Source organism: Eleutherodactylus coqui, chromosome 2, assembly GCF_035609145.1.
Source record: "Eleutherodactylus coqui strain aEleCoq1 chromosome 2, aEleCoq1.hap1, whole genome shotgun sequence".
NCBI lineage: Eukaryota > Metazoa > Chordata > Amphibia > Anura > Eleutherodactylidae > Eleutherodactylus > Eleutherodactylus coqui.
Genome location: NC_089838.1, coordinates 307,977,295 through 307,993,342, shown reverse-complemented (window position 1 = coordinate 307,993,342; position 16,048 = coordinate 307,977,295). Strand labels below are relative to the sequence as shown.

At 47.0% G+C, this 16,048-nt stretch overlaps 20 non-coding genes across 20 annotated transcripts; 15 read left to right on the top strand and 5 right to left on the bottom strand.

Annotated features, from left to right (window-relative positions):
• The first annotated feature begins 722 nt into the window (after nt 1-722).
• Nucleotides 723-795, top strand: TRNAR-ACG (transfer RNA arginine (anticodon ACG)). Its single transcript has one exon. It is a non-coding gene; the product is annotated as a tRNA-Arg (tRNA).
• A 484-nt stretch (nt 796-1,279) lies between these two features.
• Nucleotides 1,280-1,351, bottom strand: TRNAE-UUC (transfer RNA glutamic acid (anticodon UUC)). The gene has a single exon. It is a non-coding gene; the product is annotated as a tRNA-Glu (tRNA).
• A 436-nt stretch (nt 1,352-1,787) lies between these two features.
• TRNAR-ACG (transfer RNA arginine (anticodon ACG)) lies at nt 1,788-1,860 on the top strand. The gene has a single exon. It is a non-coding gene; the product is annotated as a tRNA-Arg (tRNA).
• An 8-nt stretch (nt 1,861-1,868) lies between these two features.
• Nucleotides 1,869-1,940, top strand: TRNAH-GUG (transfer RNA histidin (anticodon GUG)). Its single transcript has one exon. It is a non-coding gene; the product is annotated as a tRNA-His (tRNA).
• Nucleotides 1,941-2,862: 922 nt separating this feature from the next.
• TRNAR-ACG (transfer RNA arginine (anticodon ACG)) lies at nt 2,863-2,935 on the top strand. The gene has a single exon. It is a non-coding gene; the product is annotated as a tRNA-Arg (tRNA).
• A 484-nt stretch (nt 2,936-3,419) lies between these two features.
• On the bottom strand, nt 3,420-3,491 carry TRNAE-UUC (transfer RNA glutamic acid (anticodon UUC)). Its single transcript has one exon. It is a non-coding gene; the product is annotated as a tRNA-Glu (tRNA).
• A 516-nt stretch (nt 3,492-4,007) lies between these two features.
• Nucleotides 4,008-4,079, top strand: TRNAH-GUG (transfer RNA histidin (anticodon GUG)). The gene has a single exon. It is a non-coding gene; the product is annotated as a tRNA-His (tRNA).
• Nucleotides 4,080-4,492: 413 nt separating this feature from the next.
• On the bottom strand, nt 4,493-4,564 carry TRNAE-UUC (transfer RNA glutamic acid (anticodon UUC)). Its single transcript has one exon. It is a non-coding gene; the product is annotated as a tRNA-Glu (tRNA).
• A 517-nt stretch (nt 4,565-5,081) lies between these two features.
• On the top strand, nt 5,082-5,153 carry TRNAH-GUG (transfer RNA histidin (anticodon GUG)). Its single transcript has one exon. It is a non-coding gene; the product is annotated as a tRNA-His (tRNA).
• A 613-nt stretch (nt 5,154-5,766) lies between these two features.
• Nucleotides 5,767-5,839, top strand: TRNAM-CAU (transfer RNA methionine (anticodon CAU)). Its single transcript has one exon. It is a non-coding gene; the product is annotated as a tRNA-Met (tRNA).
• Nucleotides 5,840-6,057: 218 nt separating this feature from the next.
• TRNAR-ACG (transfer RNA arginine (anticodon ACG)) lies at nt 6,058-6,130 on the top strand. The gene has a single exon. It is a non-coding gene; the product is annotated as a tRNA-Arg (tRNA).
• An 8-nt stretch (nt 6,131-6,138) lies between these two features.
• On the top strand, nt 6,139-6,210 carry TRNAH-GUG (transfer RNA histidin (anticodon GUG)). The gene has a single exon. It is a non-coding gene; the product is annotated as a tRNA-His (tRNA).
• Nucleotides 6,211-6,834: 624 nt separating this feature from the next.
• Nucleotides 6,835-6,907, top strand: TRNAM-CAU (transfer RNA methionine (anticodon CAU)). The gene has a single exon. It is a non-coding gene; the product is annotated as a tRNA-Met (tRNA).
• Nucleotides 6,908-7,403: 496 nt separating this feature from the next.
• TRNAE-UUC (transfer RNA glutamic acid (anticodon UUC)) lies at nt 7,404-7,475 on the bottom strand. The gene has a single exon. It is a non-coding gene; the product is annotated as a tRNA-Glu (tRNA).
• A 433-nt stretch (nt 7,476-7,908) lies between these two features.
• On the top strand, nt 7,909-7,981 carry TRNAR-ACG (transfer RNA arginine (anticodon ACG)). The gene has a single exon. It is a non-coding gene; the product is annotated as a tRNA-Arg (tRNA).
• A 693-nt stretch (nt 7,982-8,674) lies between these two features.
• Nucleotides 8,675-8,747, top strand: TRNAM-CAU (transfer RNA methionine (anticodon CAU)). Its single transcript has one exon. It is a non-coding gene; the product is annotated as a tRNA-Met (tRNA).
• A 218-nt stretch (nt 8,748-8,965) lies between these two features.
• Nucleotides 8,966-9,038, top strand: TRNAR-ACG (transfer RNA arginine (anticodon ACG)). Its single transcript has one exon. It is a non-coding gene; the product is annotated as a tRNA-Arg (tRNA).
• Nucleotides 9,039-10,099: 1,061 nt separating this feature from the next.
• Nucleotides 10,100-10,171, top strand: TRNAH-GUG (transfer RNA histidin (anticodon GUG)). Its single transcript has one exon. It is a non-coding gene; the product is annotated as a tRNA-His (tRNA).
• A 2,558-nt stretch (nt 10,172-12,729) lies between these two features.
• TRNAE-UUC (transfer RNA glutamic acid (anticodon UUC)) lies at nt 12,730-12,801 on the bottom strand. The gene has a single exon. It is a non-coding gene; the product is annotated as a tRNA-Glu (tRNA).
• Nucleotides 12,802-12,940: 139 nt separating this feature from the next.
• On the top strand, nt 12,941-13,013 carry TRNAM-CAU (transfer RNA methionine (anticodon CAU)). The gene has a single exon. It is a non-coding gene; the product is annotated as a tRNA-Met (tRNA).
• The last annotated feature ends 3,035 nt before the right edge of the window (nt 13,014-16,048 follow it).

The following is a 16,048-nucleotide window of genomic DNA, read 5'->3' as shown; positions in this document are numbered from 1 at the left end:
CCCTTTTTCAGTAATAAGTAGAAAAAAAATCAGTTTCATGATTTGAAAACTCATTTTTAAGCATGGATGGCATCAACAACCACTTGCAAGTGGCCTCGTTAGCGCAGCATTTTTGGCTGCCAAGAGCATCTGCAAACTAAGCCGCTTAATTCTGCAAGAAAGGTGCAGGCCTTTGAATGCAGGCAAAAGCTTAGCAAAACACTCATTCCCATACCGGGAGTCGAACCCGGGCGCCTGGGTGAAAACCAGGAATCCTAACCGCTAGACCATATGGGAAAAGTTGCTTTCACAGCTTGCTTTAAACTTTCCAATATATGTAGATATATACATGTACATATTAAAAAAAAAAAAAAAAAAAAAAAAAAAAGAAGTTTTGTGCTTACAGAATTCCATCTTATCTCTGGACGGCAACAACCAATCACACGCAAGATGCATCGTTAGCGCAGTAGGTAGCGCGTCAGTCTCATAATCTGAAGGTCGTGAGTTCGATCCTCACACGGGGCATGGATCTATCCTTGTTTTTTCCCTCCGCCTTAACTGGATAGGCACTGCTCTTTGCCATTCAATACCGAAACGATACTGGATAATATGGAAAGGTAGCAAACAAGGCAGAAGGGTTTTGGTTAGGGGCTAAAAGCAACCGTGTTGAGCTCTTTGAATATGGCTGCGAGCGTAGCAAAAGTCCAAAATGGGGAGCATGATTAATGGCAACCTCTCACACAGGGCCAGTGGCGCAATGGATAACGCGTCTGACTACGGATCAGAAGATTGTAGGTTCGACTCCTACCTGGCTCGTGAATGTCGCCGTGATCATATAGTGGTTAGTACTCTGCGTTGTGGCCGCAGCAACCCCGGTTCGAATCCGGGTCACGGCATTCTTGATGAAAAAGCAAAGGTGCTCTTGTAGACGGCAAGCCTGAATGATACTTTTATGAACTTTTTGAGCGCTATCTTAATTCAGAGGGTCTTTCGATGTAGTTGCAAGCTTAGGAAAATGCTCATTCCCATACCGGGAGTCGAACCCGGGCGAGAACCAGGAATCCTAACCGCTAGACCATATGGGAACCGCTGAGACCCTTTTTCAGTAATAAGTAGAAAAAAAATCAGTTTCATGATTTGAAAACTCATTTTTAAGCATGGATGGCATCAACAACCACTTGCAAGTGGCCTCGTTAGCGCAGCATTTTTGGCTGCCAAGAGCATCTGCAAACTAAGCCGCTTAATTCTGCAAGAAAGGTGCAGGCCTTTGAATGCAGGCACAAGCTTAGCAAAACACTCATTCCCATACCGGGAGTCGAACCCGGGCCACCTGGGTGAAAACCAGGAATCCTAACCGCTAGACCATATGGGAAAAGTTGCTTTCACAGCTTGCTTTAAACTTTCCAATATATGTAGATATATACATGTACATATTAAAAAAAAAAAAAAAAAAGAAGTTTTGTGCTTACAGAATTCCATCTTATCTCTGGACGGCAACAACCAATCACACGCAAGATGCATCGTTAGCGCAGTAGGTAGCGCGTCAGTCTCATAATCTGAAGGTCGTGAGTTCGATCCTCACACGGGGCATGGATCTATCCTTGTTTTTTCCCTCCGCCTTAACTGGATAGGCACTGCTCTTTGCCATTCAATACCGAAACGATACTGGATAATATGGAAAGGTAGCAAACAAGGCAGAAGGGTTTTGGCTAGGGGCTAAAAGCAACCGTGTTGAGCTCTTTGAATATGGCTGCGAGCGTAGCAAAAGTCCAAAATGGGGAGCATGATTAATGGCAACCTCTCACACAGGGCCAGTGGCGCAATGGATAACGCGTCTGACTACGGATCAGAAGATTGTAGGTTCGACTCCTACCTGGCTCGTGAATGTCGCCGTGATCGTATAGTGGTTAGTACTCTGCGTTGTGGCCGCAGCAACCCCGGTTCGAATCCGGGTCACGGCATTCTTGATGAAAAAGCAAAGGTGCTCTTGTAGACGGCAAGCCTGAATGATACTTTTATGAACTTTTTGAGCGCTATCTTAATTCAGAGGGTCTTTCGATGTAGTTGCAAGCTTAGGAAAATGCTCATTCCCATACCGGGAGTCGAACCCGGGCGAGAACCAGGAATCCTAACCGCTAGACCATATGGGAACCGCTGAGACCCTTTTTCAGTAATAAGTAGAAAAAAAATCAGTTTCATGATTTGAAAACTCATTTTTAAGCATGGATGGCATCAACAACCACTTGCAAGTGGCCTCGTTAGCGCAGCATTTTTGGCTGCCAAGAGCATCTGCAAACTAAGCCGCTTAATTCTGCAAGAAAGGTGCAGGCCTTTGAATGCAGGCAAAAGCTTAGCAAAACACTCATTCCCATACCGGGAGTCGAACCCGGGCGCCTGGGTGAAAACCAGGAATCCTAACCGCTAGACCATATGGGAAAAGTTGCTTTCACAGCTTGCTTTAAACTTTCCAATATATGTAGATATATACATGTACATATTAAAAAAAAAAAAAAAAAAAAAAAAAAAAAGAAGTTTTGTGCTTACAGAATTCCATCTTATCTCTGGACGGCAACAACCAATCACACGCAAGATGCCTCGTTAGCGCAGTAGGTAGCGCGTCAGTCTCATAATCTGAAGGTCGTGAGTTCGATCCTCCCACGGGGCATGGATCTATCCTTGTTTTTTCCCTCCGCCTTAACTGGATAGGCACTGCTCTTTGCCATTCAATACCGAAACGATACTGGATAATATGGAAAGGTAGCAAACAAGGCAGAAGGGTTTTGGCTAGGGGCTAAAAGCAACCGTGTTGAGGTCTTTGAATATGGCTGCGAGCGTAGCAAAAGTCCAAAATGGGGAGCATGATTAGTGGCAACCTCTCACACAGGGCCAGTGGCGCAATGGATAACGCGTCTGACTACGGATCAGAAGATTGTAGGTTCGACTCCTACCTGGCTCATGAATGTCGCCGTGATCGTATAGTGGTTAGTACTCTGTGTTGTGGCCGCAGCAACCCCGGTTCGAATCCGGGTCACGGCATTCTTGATGAAAAAGCAAAGGTGCTCTTGTAGACGGCAAGCCTGAATGATACTTTTATGAACTTTTTGAGCGCTATCTTAATTCAGAGGGTCTTTCGATGTAGTTGCAAGCTTAGAAAAATGCTCATTCCCATACCGGGAGTCGAACCCGGGCGAGAACCAGGAATCCTAACCGCTAGACCATATGGGAACCGCTGAGACCCTTTTTCAGTAATAAGTAGAAAAAAAATCAGTTTCATGATTTGAAAACTCATTTTTAAGCATGGATGGCATCAACAACCACTTGCAAGTGGCCTCGTTAGCGCAGCATTTTTGGCTGCCAAGAGCATCTGCAAACTAAGCCGCTTAATTCTGCAAGAAAGGTGCAGGCCTTTGAATGCAGGCACAAGCTTAGCAAAACACTCATTCCCATACCGGGAGTCGAACCCGGGCCACCTGGGTGAAAACCAGGAATCCTAACCGCTAGACCATATGGGAAAAGTTGCTTTCACAGCTTGCTTTAAACTTTCCAATATATGTAGATATATACATGTACATATTAAAAAAAAAAAAAAAAAGAAGTTTTGTGCTTACAGAATTCCATCTTATCTCTGGACGGCAACAACCAATCACACGCAAGATGCCTCGTTAGCGCAGTAGGTAGCGCGTCAGTCTCATAATCTGAAGGTCGTGAGTTCGATCCTCCCACGGGGCATGGATCTATCCTTGTTTTTTCCCTCCGCCTTAACTGGATAGGCACTGCTCTTTGCCATTCAATACCGAAACGATACTGGATAATATGGAAAGGTAGCAAACAAGGCAGAAGGGTTTTGGCTAGGGGCTAAAAGCAACCGTGTTGAGGTATTTGAATATGGCTGCGAGCGTAGCAAAAGTCCAAAATGGGGAGCATGATTAGTGGCAACCTCTCACACAGGGCCAGTGGCGCAATGGATAACGCGTCTGACTACGGATCAGAAGATTGTAGGTTCGACTCCTGCCTGGCTCGTGAATGTCGCCGTGATCGTATAGTGGTTAGTACTCTGCGTTGTGGCCGCAGCAACCCCGGTTCGAATCCGGGTCACGGCATTCTTGTTGAAAAAGCAAAGGTGCTCTTGTAGACGGCAAGCCTGAATGATACTTTTATGAACTTTTTGAGCGCTATCTTAATTCAGAGGGTCTTTCGATGTAGTTGCAAGCTTAGGAAAATGCTCATTCCCATACCGGGAGTCGAACCCGGGCCGCCTGGGTGAGAACCAGGAATCCTAACCGCTAGACCATATGGGAACCGCTGAGACCCTTTTTCAGTAATAAGTAGAAAAAAAATCAGTTTCATGATTTGAAAACTCATTTTTAAGCATGGATGGCATCAACAACCACTTGCAAGTGGCCTCGTTAGCGCAGCATTTTTGGCTGCCAAGAGCATCTGCAAACTAAGCCGCTTAATTCTGCAAGAAAGGTGCAGGCCTTTGAATGCAGGCACAAGCTTAGCAAAACACTCATTCCCATACCGGGAGTCGAACCCGGGCCACCTGGGTGAAAACCAGGAATCCTAACCGCTAGACCATATGGGAAAAGTTGCTTTCACAGCTTGCTTTAAACTTTCCAATATATGTAGATATATACATGTACATATTAAAAAAAAAAAAAAAAAAGAAGTTTTGTGCTTACAGAATTCCATCTTATCTCTGGACGGCAACAACCAATCACATGCAAGATGCCTCGTTAGCGCAGCAGGTAGCGCGTCAGTCTCATAATCTGAAGGTCGTGAGTTCGATCCTCCCACGGGGCATGGATCTATCCTTGTTTTTTCCCTCCGCCTTAACTGGATAGGCACTGCTCTTTGCCATTCAATACCGAAACGATACTGGATAATATGGAAAGGTAGCAAACAAGGCAGAAGGGTTTTGGCTAGGGGCTAAAAGCAACCGTGTTGAGGTATTTGAATATGGCTGCGAGCGTAGCAAAAGTCCAAAATGGGGAGCATGATTAGTGGCAACCTCTCACACAGGGCCAGTGGCGCAATGGATAACGCGTCTGACTACGGATCAGAAGATTGTAGGTTCGACTCCTGCCTGGCTCGTGAATGTCGCCGTGATCGTATAGTGGTTAGTACTCTGCGTTGTGGCCGCAGCAACCCCGGTTCGAATCCGGGTCACGGCATTCTTGATGAAAAAGCAAAGGTGCTCTTGTAGACGGCAAGCCTGAATGATACTTTTATGAACTTTTTGAGCGCTATCTTAATTCAGAGGGTCTTTCAATGTAGTTGCAAGCTTAGGAAAATGCTCATTCCCATACCGGGAGTCGAACCCGGGCCGCCTGGGTGAGAACCAGGAATCCTAACCGCTAGACCATATGGGAACCGCTGAGACCCTTTTTCAGTAATAAGTAGAAAAAAAATCAGTTTCATGATTGGAAAACTCATTTTTAAGCATGGATGGCATCAACAACCACTTGCAAGTGGCCTCGTTAGCGCAGCATTTTTGGCTGCCAAGAGCATCTGCAAACTAAGCCGCTTAATTCTGCAAGAAAGGTGCAGGCCTTTGAATGCAGGCACAAGCTTAGCAAAACACTCATTCCCATACCGGGAGTCGAACCAGGAATCCTAACCGCTAGACCACATGGGAAAAGTTGCTTTCACAGCTTGCTTTAAACTTTCCAATATATGTAGATATATACATGTACATATTAAAAAAAAAAAAAAAAAAAAAAGAAGTTTTGTGCTTACAGAATTCCATCTTATCTCTGGACGGCAACAACCAATCACACGCAAGATGCCTCGTTAGCGCAGTAGGTAGCGCGTCAGTCTCATAATCTGAAGGTCGTGAGTTCGATCCTCACACGGGGCATGGATCTATCCTTGTTTTTTCCCTCCGCCTTAACTGGATAGGCACTGCTCTTTGCCATTCAATACCGAAACGATACTGGATAATATGGAAAGGTAGCAAACAAGGCAGAAGGGTTTTGGCTAGGGGCTAAAAGCAACCGTGTTGAGGTCTTTGAATATGGCTGCGAGCGTAGCAAAAGTCCAAAATGGGGAGCATGATTAGTGGCAACCTCTCACACAGGGCCAGTGGCGCAATGGATAACGCGTCTGACTACGGATCAGAAGATTGTAGGTTCGACTCCTACCTGGCTCGTGAATGTCGCCGTGATCGTATAGTGGTTAGTACTCTGCGTTGTGGCCGCAGCAACCCCGGTTCGAATCCGGGTCACGGCATTCTTGATGAAAAAGCAAAGGTGCTCTTGTAGACGGCAAGCCTGAATGATACTTTTATGAACTTTTTGAGCGCTATCTTAATTCAGAGGGTCTTTCGATGTAGTTGCAAGCTTAGGAAAATGCTCATTCCCATACCGGGAGTCGAACCCGGGCGAGAACCAGGAATCCTAACCGCTAGACCATATGGGAACCGCTGAGACCCTTTTTCAGTAATAAGTAGAAAAAAAATCAGTTTCATGATTTGAAAACTCATTTTTAAGAATGGATGGCATCAACAACCACTTGCAAGTGGCCTCGTTAGCGCAGCATTTTTGGCTGCCAAGAGCATCTGCAAACTAAGCCGCTTAATTCTGCAAGAAAGGTGCAGGCCTTTGAATGCAGGCAAAAGCTTAGCAAAACACTCATTCCCATACCGGGAGTCGAACCCGGGCGCCTGGGTGAAAACCAGGAATCCTAACCGCTAGACCATATGGGAAAAGTTGCTTTCACAGCTTGCTTTAAACTTTCCAATATATGTAGATATATACATGTACATATTAAAAAAAAAAAAAAAAAAAAAAGAAGTTTTGTGCTTACAGAATTCCATCTTATCTCTGGACGGCAACAACCAATCACACGCAAGATGCCTCGTTAGCGCAGTAGGTAGCGCGTCAGTCTCATAATCTGAAGGTCGTGAGTTCGATCCTCACACGGGGCATGGATCTATCCTTGTTTTTTCCCTCCGCCTTAACTGGATAGCACTGCTCTTTGCCATTCAATACCGAAACGATACTGGATAATATGGAAAGGTAGCAAACAAGGCAGAAGGGTTTTGGCTAGGGGCTAAAAGCAACCGTGTTGAGGTCTTTGAATATGGCTGCGAGCGTAGCAAAAGTCCAAAATGGGGAGCATGATTAATGGCAACCTCTCACACAGGGCCAGTGGAGCAATGGATAACGCGTCTGACTACGGATCAGAAGATTGTAGGTTCGACTCCTACCTGGCTCGTGAATGTTGCCGTGATCGTATAGTGGTTAGTACTCTGCGTTGTGGCCGCAGCAACCCCGGTTCGAATCCAGGTCACGGCATTCTTGATGAAAAAGCAAAGGTGCTCTTGTAGACGGCAAGCCTGAATGATACTTTTATGAACTTTTTGAGCGCTATCTTAATTCAGAGGGTCTTTCGATGTAGTTGCAAGCTTAGCAAAACACTCATTCCCATACCGGGAGTCGAACCCGGGCCGCCTGGGTGAAAACCAGGAATCCTAACCGCTAGACCATATGGGAAAAGTTGCTTTCACAGCTTGCTTTAAACTTTCCAATATATGTAGATATATACATGTACATATTAAAAAAAAAAAAAAAGAAGTTTTGTGCTTACAGAATTCCATCTTATCTCTGGACAGCAACAACCAATCACACGCAAGGTGCCTCGTTAGCGCAGTAGGTAGCGCGTCAGTCTCATAATCTGAAGGTCGTGAGTTCGATCCTCCCACGGGGCATGGATCTATCCTTGTTTTTTCCCTCCGCCTTAACTGGATAGGCACTGCTCTTTGCCATTCAATACCGAAACGATACTGGATAATATGGAAAGGTAGCAAACAAGGCAGAAGGGTTTTGGCTAGGGGCTAAAAGCAACCGTGTTGAGGTCTTTGAATATGGCTGCGAGCGTAGCAAAAGTCCAAAATGGGGAGCATGATTAGTGGCAACCTCTCACACAGGGCCAGTGGCGCAATGGATAACGCGTCTGACTACGGATCAGAAGATTGTAGGTTCGACTCCTACCTGGCTCGTGAATGTTGCCGTGATCGTATAGTGGTTAGTACTCTGCGTTGTGGCCGCAGCAACCCCGGTTCGAATCTGGGTCACGGCATTCTTGATGAAAAAGCAAAGGTGCTCTTGTAGACGGCAAGCCTGAATGATACTTTTATGAACTTTTTGAGCGCTATCTTAATTCAGAGGGTCTTTCAATGTAGTTGCAAGCTTAGGAAAATGCTCATTCCCATACCGGGAGTCGAACCCGGGCCGCCTGGGTGAGAACCAGGAATCCTAACCGCTAGACCATATGGGAACCGCTGAGACCCTTTTTCAGTAATAAGTAGAAAAAAAATCAGTTTCATGATTGGAAAACTCATTTTTAAGCATGGATGGCATCAACAACCACTTGCAAGTGGCCTCGTTAGCGCAGCATTTTTGGCTGCCAAGAGCATCTGCAAACTAAGCCGCTTAATTCTGCAAGAAAGGTGCAGGCCTTTGAATGCAGGCACAAGCTTAGCAAAACACTCATTCCCATACCGGGAGTCGAACCAGGAATCCTAACCGCTAGACCATATGGGAAAAGTTGCTTTCACAGCTTGCTTTAAACTTTCCAATATATGTAGATATATACATGTACATATTAAAAAAAAAAAAAAAAAAAAAAGAAGTTTTGTGCTTACAGAATTCCATCTTATCTCTGGACGGCAACAACCAATCACACGCAAGATGCCTCGTTAGCGCAGTAGGTAGCGCGTCAGTCTCATAATCTGAAGGTCGTGAGTTCGATCCTCACACGGGGCATGGATCTATCCTTGTTTTTTCCCTCCGCCTTAACTGGATAGGCACTGCTCTTTGCCATTCAATACCGAAACGATACTGGATAATATGGAAAGGTAGCAAACAAGGCAGAAGGGTTTTGGCTAGGGGCTAAAAGCAACCGTGTTGAGCTCTTTGAATATGGCTGCGAGCGTAGCAAAAGTCCAAAATGGGGAGCATGATTAGTGGCAACCTCTCACACAGGGCCAGTGGCGCAATGGATAACGCGTCTGACTACGGATCAGAAGATTGTAGGTTCGACTCCTACCTGGCTCGTGAATGTCGCCGTGATCGTATAGTGGTTAGTACTCTGCGTTGTGGCCGCAGCAACCCCGGTTCGAATCTGGGTCACGGCATTCTTGATGAAAAAGCAAAGGTGCTCTTGTAGACGGCAAGCCTGAATGATACTTTTATGAACTTTTTGAGCGCTATCTTAATTCAGAGGGTCTTTCGATGTAGTTGCAAGCTTAGGAAAATGCTCATTCCCATACCGGGAGTCGAACCCGGGCCGCCTGGGTGAGAACCAGGAATCCTAACCGCTAGACCATATGGGAACCGCTGAGACCCTTTTTCAGTAATAAGTAGAAAAAAAATCAGTTTCATGATTTGAAAACTCATTTTTAAGCATGGATGGCATCAACAACCACTTGCAAGTGGCCTCGTTAGCGCAGCATTTTTGGCTGCCAAGAGCATCTGCAAACTAAGCCGCTTAATTCTGCAAGAAAGGTGCAGGCCTTTGAATGCAGGCACAAGCTTAGCAAAACACTCATTCCCATACCGGGAGTCGAACCAGGAATCCTAACCGCTAGACCATATGGGAAAAGTTGCTTTCACAGCTTGCTTTAAACTTTCCAATATATGTAGATATATACATGTACATATTAAAAAAAAAAAAAAAAAAGAAGTTTTGTGCTTACAGAATTCCATCTTATCTCTGGACGGCAACAACCAATCACACGCAAGATGCCTCGTTAGCGCAGTAGGTAGCGCGTCAGTCTCATAATCTGAAAGTCGTGAGTTCGATCCTCACACGGGGCATGGATCTATCCTTGTTTTTTCCCTCCGCCTTAACTGGATAGGCACTGCTCTTTGCCATTCAATACCGAAACGATACTGGATAATATGGAAAGGTAGCAAACAAGGCAGAAGGGTTTTGGCTAGGGGCTAAAAGCAACCGTGTTGAGGTCTTTGAATATGGCTGCGAGCGTAGCAAAAGTCCAAAATGGGGAGCATGATTAGTGGCAACTTCTCACACAGGGCCAGTGGCGCAATGGATAACGCGTCTGGCTACGGATCAGAAGATTGTAGGTTTGACTCCTACCTGGCTCGTGAATGTCGCCGTGATCGTATAGTGGTTAGTACTCTGCGTTGTGGCCGCAGCAACCCCGGTTCGAATCCGGGTCACGGCATTCTTGATGAAAAAGCAAAGGTGCTCTTGTAGACGGCAAGCCTGAATGATACTTTTATGAACTTTTTGAGCGCTATCTTAATTCAGAGGGTCTTTCGATGTAGTTGCAAGCTTAGGAAAATGCTCATTCCCATACCGGGAGTCAAACCCGGGCCGCCTGGGTGAGAACCAGGAATCCTAACCGCTAGATCATATGGGAACCGCTGAGACCCTTTTTCAGTAATAAGTAGAAAAAAAATCAGTTTCATGATTTGAAAACTCATTTTTAAGCATGGATGGCATCAACAACCACTTGCAAGTGGCCTCGTTAGCGCAGCATTTTTGGCTGCCAAGAGCATCTGCAACCTAAGCCGCTTAATTCTGCAAGAAAGGTGCAGGCCTTTGAATGCAGGCACAAGCTTAGCAAAACACTCATTCTCATACTGGGAGTCGAACCCAGGCCGCCTGGGTGAAAATCAGGAATCCTAACCGCTAGACCATATGGGAAAAGTTGCTTTCACAGCTTGCTTTAAACTTTCCGATATATGTAGATATATACATGTACATATTAAAAAAAAAAAAAAAAAAAAAGAAGTTTTGTGCTTACAGAATTCCATATTATCTTTGGACGGCAACAACCAATCACACGCAAGATGCCTCGCTAGCGCAGTAGGTAGCGCGTCAGTCTCATAATCTGAAGGTCGTGAGTTCGATCCTCACACGGGGCATGGATCTATCCTTGTTTTTTCCCTCCGCCTTAACTGGATAGGCACAGCTCTTTGCCATTCAATACCGAAACGATACTGGATAATATGGAAAGGTAGCAAACAAGGCAGAAGGGTTTTGGCTAGGGGCTAAAAGCAACCGTGTTGAGGTCTTTGAATATGGCTGCGAGCGTAGCAAAAGTCCAAAATGGGGAGCATGATTAGTGGCAATCTCTCACACGGGGCCAGTGGCTCAATGGATAACGCGTCTGACTACGGATCAGAAGATTGTAGGTTCGACTCCTACCTGGCTCGTGAATGTCGCCGTGATCGTATAGTGGTTAGTACTCTGCGTAGTGGCCGCAGCAACCCCGGTTCAAATCCTGGTCACGGCATTCTTGATGAAAAAGCAAAGGTGCTCTTGTAGACGGCAAGCCTGAATGATACTTTTATGAACTTTTTGAGCGCTATCTTAATTCAGAGGGTCTTTCGATGTAGTTGCAAGCTTCGTAAAATGCTCATTCCCATACCGGGAGTCGAACCCGGGCGAGAAGCAGGAATCCTAACCGCTAGACCATATGGGAACCGCTGAGACCCTTTTTCAGTAATAAGTAGAAAAAAAATCAGTTTCATGATTTGAAAACTCATTTTTAAGCATGGATGGCATCAACAACCACTTGCTAGTGGCCTCGTTAGCGCAGCATTTTTGGCTGCCAAGAGCATCTGCAACCTAAGCCGCTTAATTCTGCAAGAAAGGTGCAGGCCTTTGAATGCAGGCACAAGCTTAGCAAAACACTCATTCCCATACCGGGAGTCGAACCCGAGCCGCCTGGGTGAAAACCAGGAATCCTAACCGCTAGACCATATGGGAAAACTTGCTTTCACAGCTTGCTTTAAACTTTCCGATATATGTAGATATATACATGTACATATTAAAAAAAAAAAAAAAAAAAAAGAAGTTTTCTGCTTACAGAATTCCATCTTATCTTTGGACGGCAACAACCAATCACGAGCAAGATGCCTCGTTAGCGCAGTAGGTAGCGCATCAGTCTCATAATCTGATGGTCGTGAGTACGATCCTCACACGGGGCATGGATCTATCCTTGTTTTTTCCCTCCGCCTTAACTGGATAGGCACAGCTCTTTGCCATTCAATACCGAAACGATACTGGATAATATGGAAAGGTAGCAAACAAGGCAGAAGGGTTTTGGCTAGGGGCTAAAAGCAACCGTGTTGAGGTCTTTGAATATGGCTGCGAGCGTAGCAAAAGTCCAAAATGGGGAGCATGATTAGTGGCAACCTCTCACACAGGGCCAGTGGCGCAATGGATAACGCGTCTGACTACGGATCAGAAGATTGTAGGTTCGACTGCTACCTGGCTCGTGAATGTCACCGTGATCATATATTGGTTAGTACTCTGCGTTGTGGCCGCAGCAACCCCGGTTCGAATCCGGGTCACGGCATTCTTGATGAAAAAGCAAAGGTGCTCTTGTAGACGGCAAGCCTGAATGATACTTTTATGAACTTTTTGAGCGCTATCTTAATTCAGAGGGTCTTTCGATGTAGTTGCAAGCTTACGAAAATGCTCATTCCCATACCGGGAGTCGAAACCGGGCCGCCTGGGTGAGAACCAGGAATCCTAACCGCTAGACCATATGGGAACCGCTGAGACCCTTTTTCAGTAATAAGTAGAAAAAAAATCAGTTTCATGATTTGAAAACTCATTTTTAAGCATGGATGGCATCAACAACCACTTGCTAGTGGCCTCGTTAGCGCAGCATTTTTGGCTGCCAAGAGCATCTGCAACCTAAGCCGCTTAATTCTGCAAGAAAGGTGCAGGCCTTTGAATGCAGGCACAAGCTTAGCAAAACACTCATTCCCATACCGGGAGTCGAACCCGGGCCGCCTGGGTGAAAACCAGGAATCCTAACCGCTAGACCATATGGGAAAAGTTGCTTTCACAGCTTGCTTTAAACTTTCCGATATATGTAGATATATACATGTACATATTAAAAAAAAAAAAAAAGTTTTCTGCTTACAGAATTCCATCTTATCTTTGGACGGCAACAACCAATCACACGCAAGATGCCTCGTTAGCGCAGTAGGTAGCGCGTCAGTCTCATAATCTGAAGGTCGTGAGTTCGATCCTCACACGGGGCATGGATCTATCCTTGTTTTTTCCCTCCGCCTTAACTGGAGAGGCACAGCTCTTTGCCATTCAATACCGAAACGATACTGGATAATATGGAAAGGTAGCAAACAAGGCAGAAGGGTTTTGGCTAGGGGCTAAAAGCAACCGTGTTGAGGTCTTTGAATATGGCTGCGAGCGTAGCAAAAGTCCAAAATGGGGAGCATGATTAGTGGCAACTAGAGATGAGCGAACGCGTTCGTCCGAGCTTGATATTCGTGCGAATATTAGGGTGTTCGGGATGTTCGTTATTCGTAACGAACACCATGCGGTGTTCTGGTTACTTTCACTTCCTTCCCTGAGACGTTAGCGCGCTTTTCTGGCCAATTGAAAGACAGGGAAGGCATTACAACTTCCCCCTGCAACGTTTAAGCCCTATACCACCCCCCTGCTGTGAGTGGCTGGCGAGATCAGGTGTTCGCCTAATATAAAAGTCGGCCCCTCCCGCGGCTCGCCTCAGATGCCTGGTGAGTTAGATGAGGGACAGTGCTGTTTATACCGGAGCTGCTGTAGGGAAAGAATTGGTAGTTAGTGTAGGCTTCAAGACCCCCCAAAGGTCCTTATTAGGGCCACTGATAGCTGTGTGTTGGCTGCTGTTAGCAGTGGCATTTTTTTTTTCTCAAAATCGGCTCTGCAGAGCGTTGCACCTGGCATTAGGGACAGAAGTGCTGCATAGGCAGGGAGAGTGTTAGGAGTGAGTGTAGCCTTCAAGAACCTCAACGGTCCTTTCTAGGGCCATATTTATCCGTGTGCAGTACTGTCCAGGCTGCTGTTAGCTGTGCTGCATTTTTTTTGGGCTTCTCAAAATCGCCTCTGCAGAGCATTCCACCCTCCATTGATACTGCAGGGAAAGAATTGTATAGGCAGGGCCACAACACAGTTATTATTCATAGAATATACGCAGTGCTGCCTTTTGGTGGAAAAACAAGTGGAAACAAATCTATTTGTCCAGCCTCTGTCCGTCCTTACGGGCGGTGGACACGTGTGAGCTGCGTGAAAAACATTGCTAAATCATACGCACCCAGCTACGCTTTACTGCTGGCTTCGCCATTTGCTTTCCTTAATTGGGAAAAAAAATACCTGCTCTGCCAGAGTTATAATAACTCTGCTACCCTCACGTTCTGTGACACATTAGCAGGGACACAGCACAGTTATTAAACTTCTCATGTTCATTGAATATACGCAGTGCTGCCTTTTGGTGGAAAAACAAGTGGAAACAAATCTATTTGTCCAGCCTCTGTCCGTCCTTACGGGCGGTGGACACGTGTGAGCTGCGTGAAAAACATTGCTAAATCATACGCACCCAGCTACGCTTTACTGCTGGCTTCGCCATTTGCTTTCCTTAATTGGGAAAAAAAATACCTGCTCTGCCAGAGTTATAATAACTCTGCTACCCTCACGTTCTGTGACACATTAGCAGGGACACAGCACAGTTATTAAACTTAGATTATTCATTCACTAGAGGCAGTGGGGCCTTTCGTTTTCCAAAAAGGGAAAAAATTATATTTGGCCTGCAGTCTTGCGCCAATTTATTTCCTGCCTGTGAAATCAAATCACTGGTAATACAGCATGCTGAGGGGTAGGGGTAGGCCTAGAGGACGTGGACGCGGCCGAGGACGCGGAGGGCCAAGTCAGGGTGTGGGCACAGGCCGAGCTCCTGATCCCGGTGTGTCGCAGCCGACTGCTGCGCGATTAGGAGAGAGGCACGTTTCTGGCGTCCCCACATTCATCGCCCAATTAATGGGTCCACGCGGGAGACGGTTATTAGAAAATGAGCAGTGTGAGCAGGTCCTGTCCTGGATGGCAGAAAGTGCTTCGAGCAACCTATCGTCAACACGCAGTTCTGCGCCGTCCACTGCTGCAAATCCGAATCCTCTGTCTGCTGCTCCTCCTTCCTCCCAGCCTCCTCACTCCACTACAATGACACCTGCTCAGGAGCGGGAACACTCCCAGGAACTGTTCTCGGGCCCCTGCTTAGATTGGGCAGCAGCGGTTCCTCTCCCACCAGAGGAGTTTATCGTCACTGATGCCCAACCATTCGAAAGTTCCCGGGGTCCGAGGGAAGAGGCTGGGGACTTCCGCCAACTGTCTCAACAACTTTCTGTGGGTGAGGAGGACGATGACGATCAGACACAGTTGTCTTGCAGTGAGGTAGTAGTAAGGGCAGTAAGTCCAAGGGAGCAGCGCACAGAGGATTCGGAGGAAGAGCAGCAGGACGATGAGGTGACTGACCCCACCTGGTGTGCAACGCTTACTCAGGAGGACAGGTCTTCAGAGGGGGAGTCAAGGGCATCAGCAGGGCAGGTTGCAAGAGGCAGTGCGGTGGCCAGGGCCAGGGGTAGAGGCAGGGCCAGACCGAATAATCCACCAAGTGTTTCCCAAAGCGCCCCCTCGCGCCATGCCACCCTGCAGAGGCCGAGGTGCTCTAAGGTCTGGCAGTTTTTCACAGAGACGCCTGACGACCGACGAACAGTGGTGTGCAACCTTTGTTGCGCAAAGCTCAGCCGGGGAGCCAACACCAACAGCCTCACCACCACCACCATGCGCAGACATATGATGGCCAAGCACCCCACAAGGTGGGACGAAGGCCGTTCACCGCCTCCGGTTTGCACCCCTGCCTCTCCCCCTGTGCCCCAACCTGCCACTGAGATGCAACCCCCCTCTCAGGACACAGGCACTACCGCCTCATGGCCTGCACCCACACCCTCATCTCCGCTGTCCTCGGCCCCATCCAGCAGTGTAGTTCAGCGCACCGTTCAGCCGTCGCTTGCGCAAGTGTTCGAGCGCAAGCGCAAGTACGCCGCCACGCACCCGCACGCTCAAGTCGCCACTACTTTTCCCGATGTGCCGTCCCAGCCCTGCACGACCACGTCTCCCGCAACATTGTGCGCGCCCTCACCAACGCGGTTACTGCCACGGTCCACTTAACTACGGACACGTGGACAAGCACAGGCGGGCAGGGCCACTACATCTCCCTGACGGCACATTGGGTGAATTTAGTGGAGGC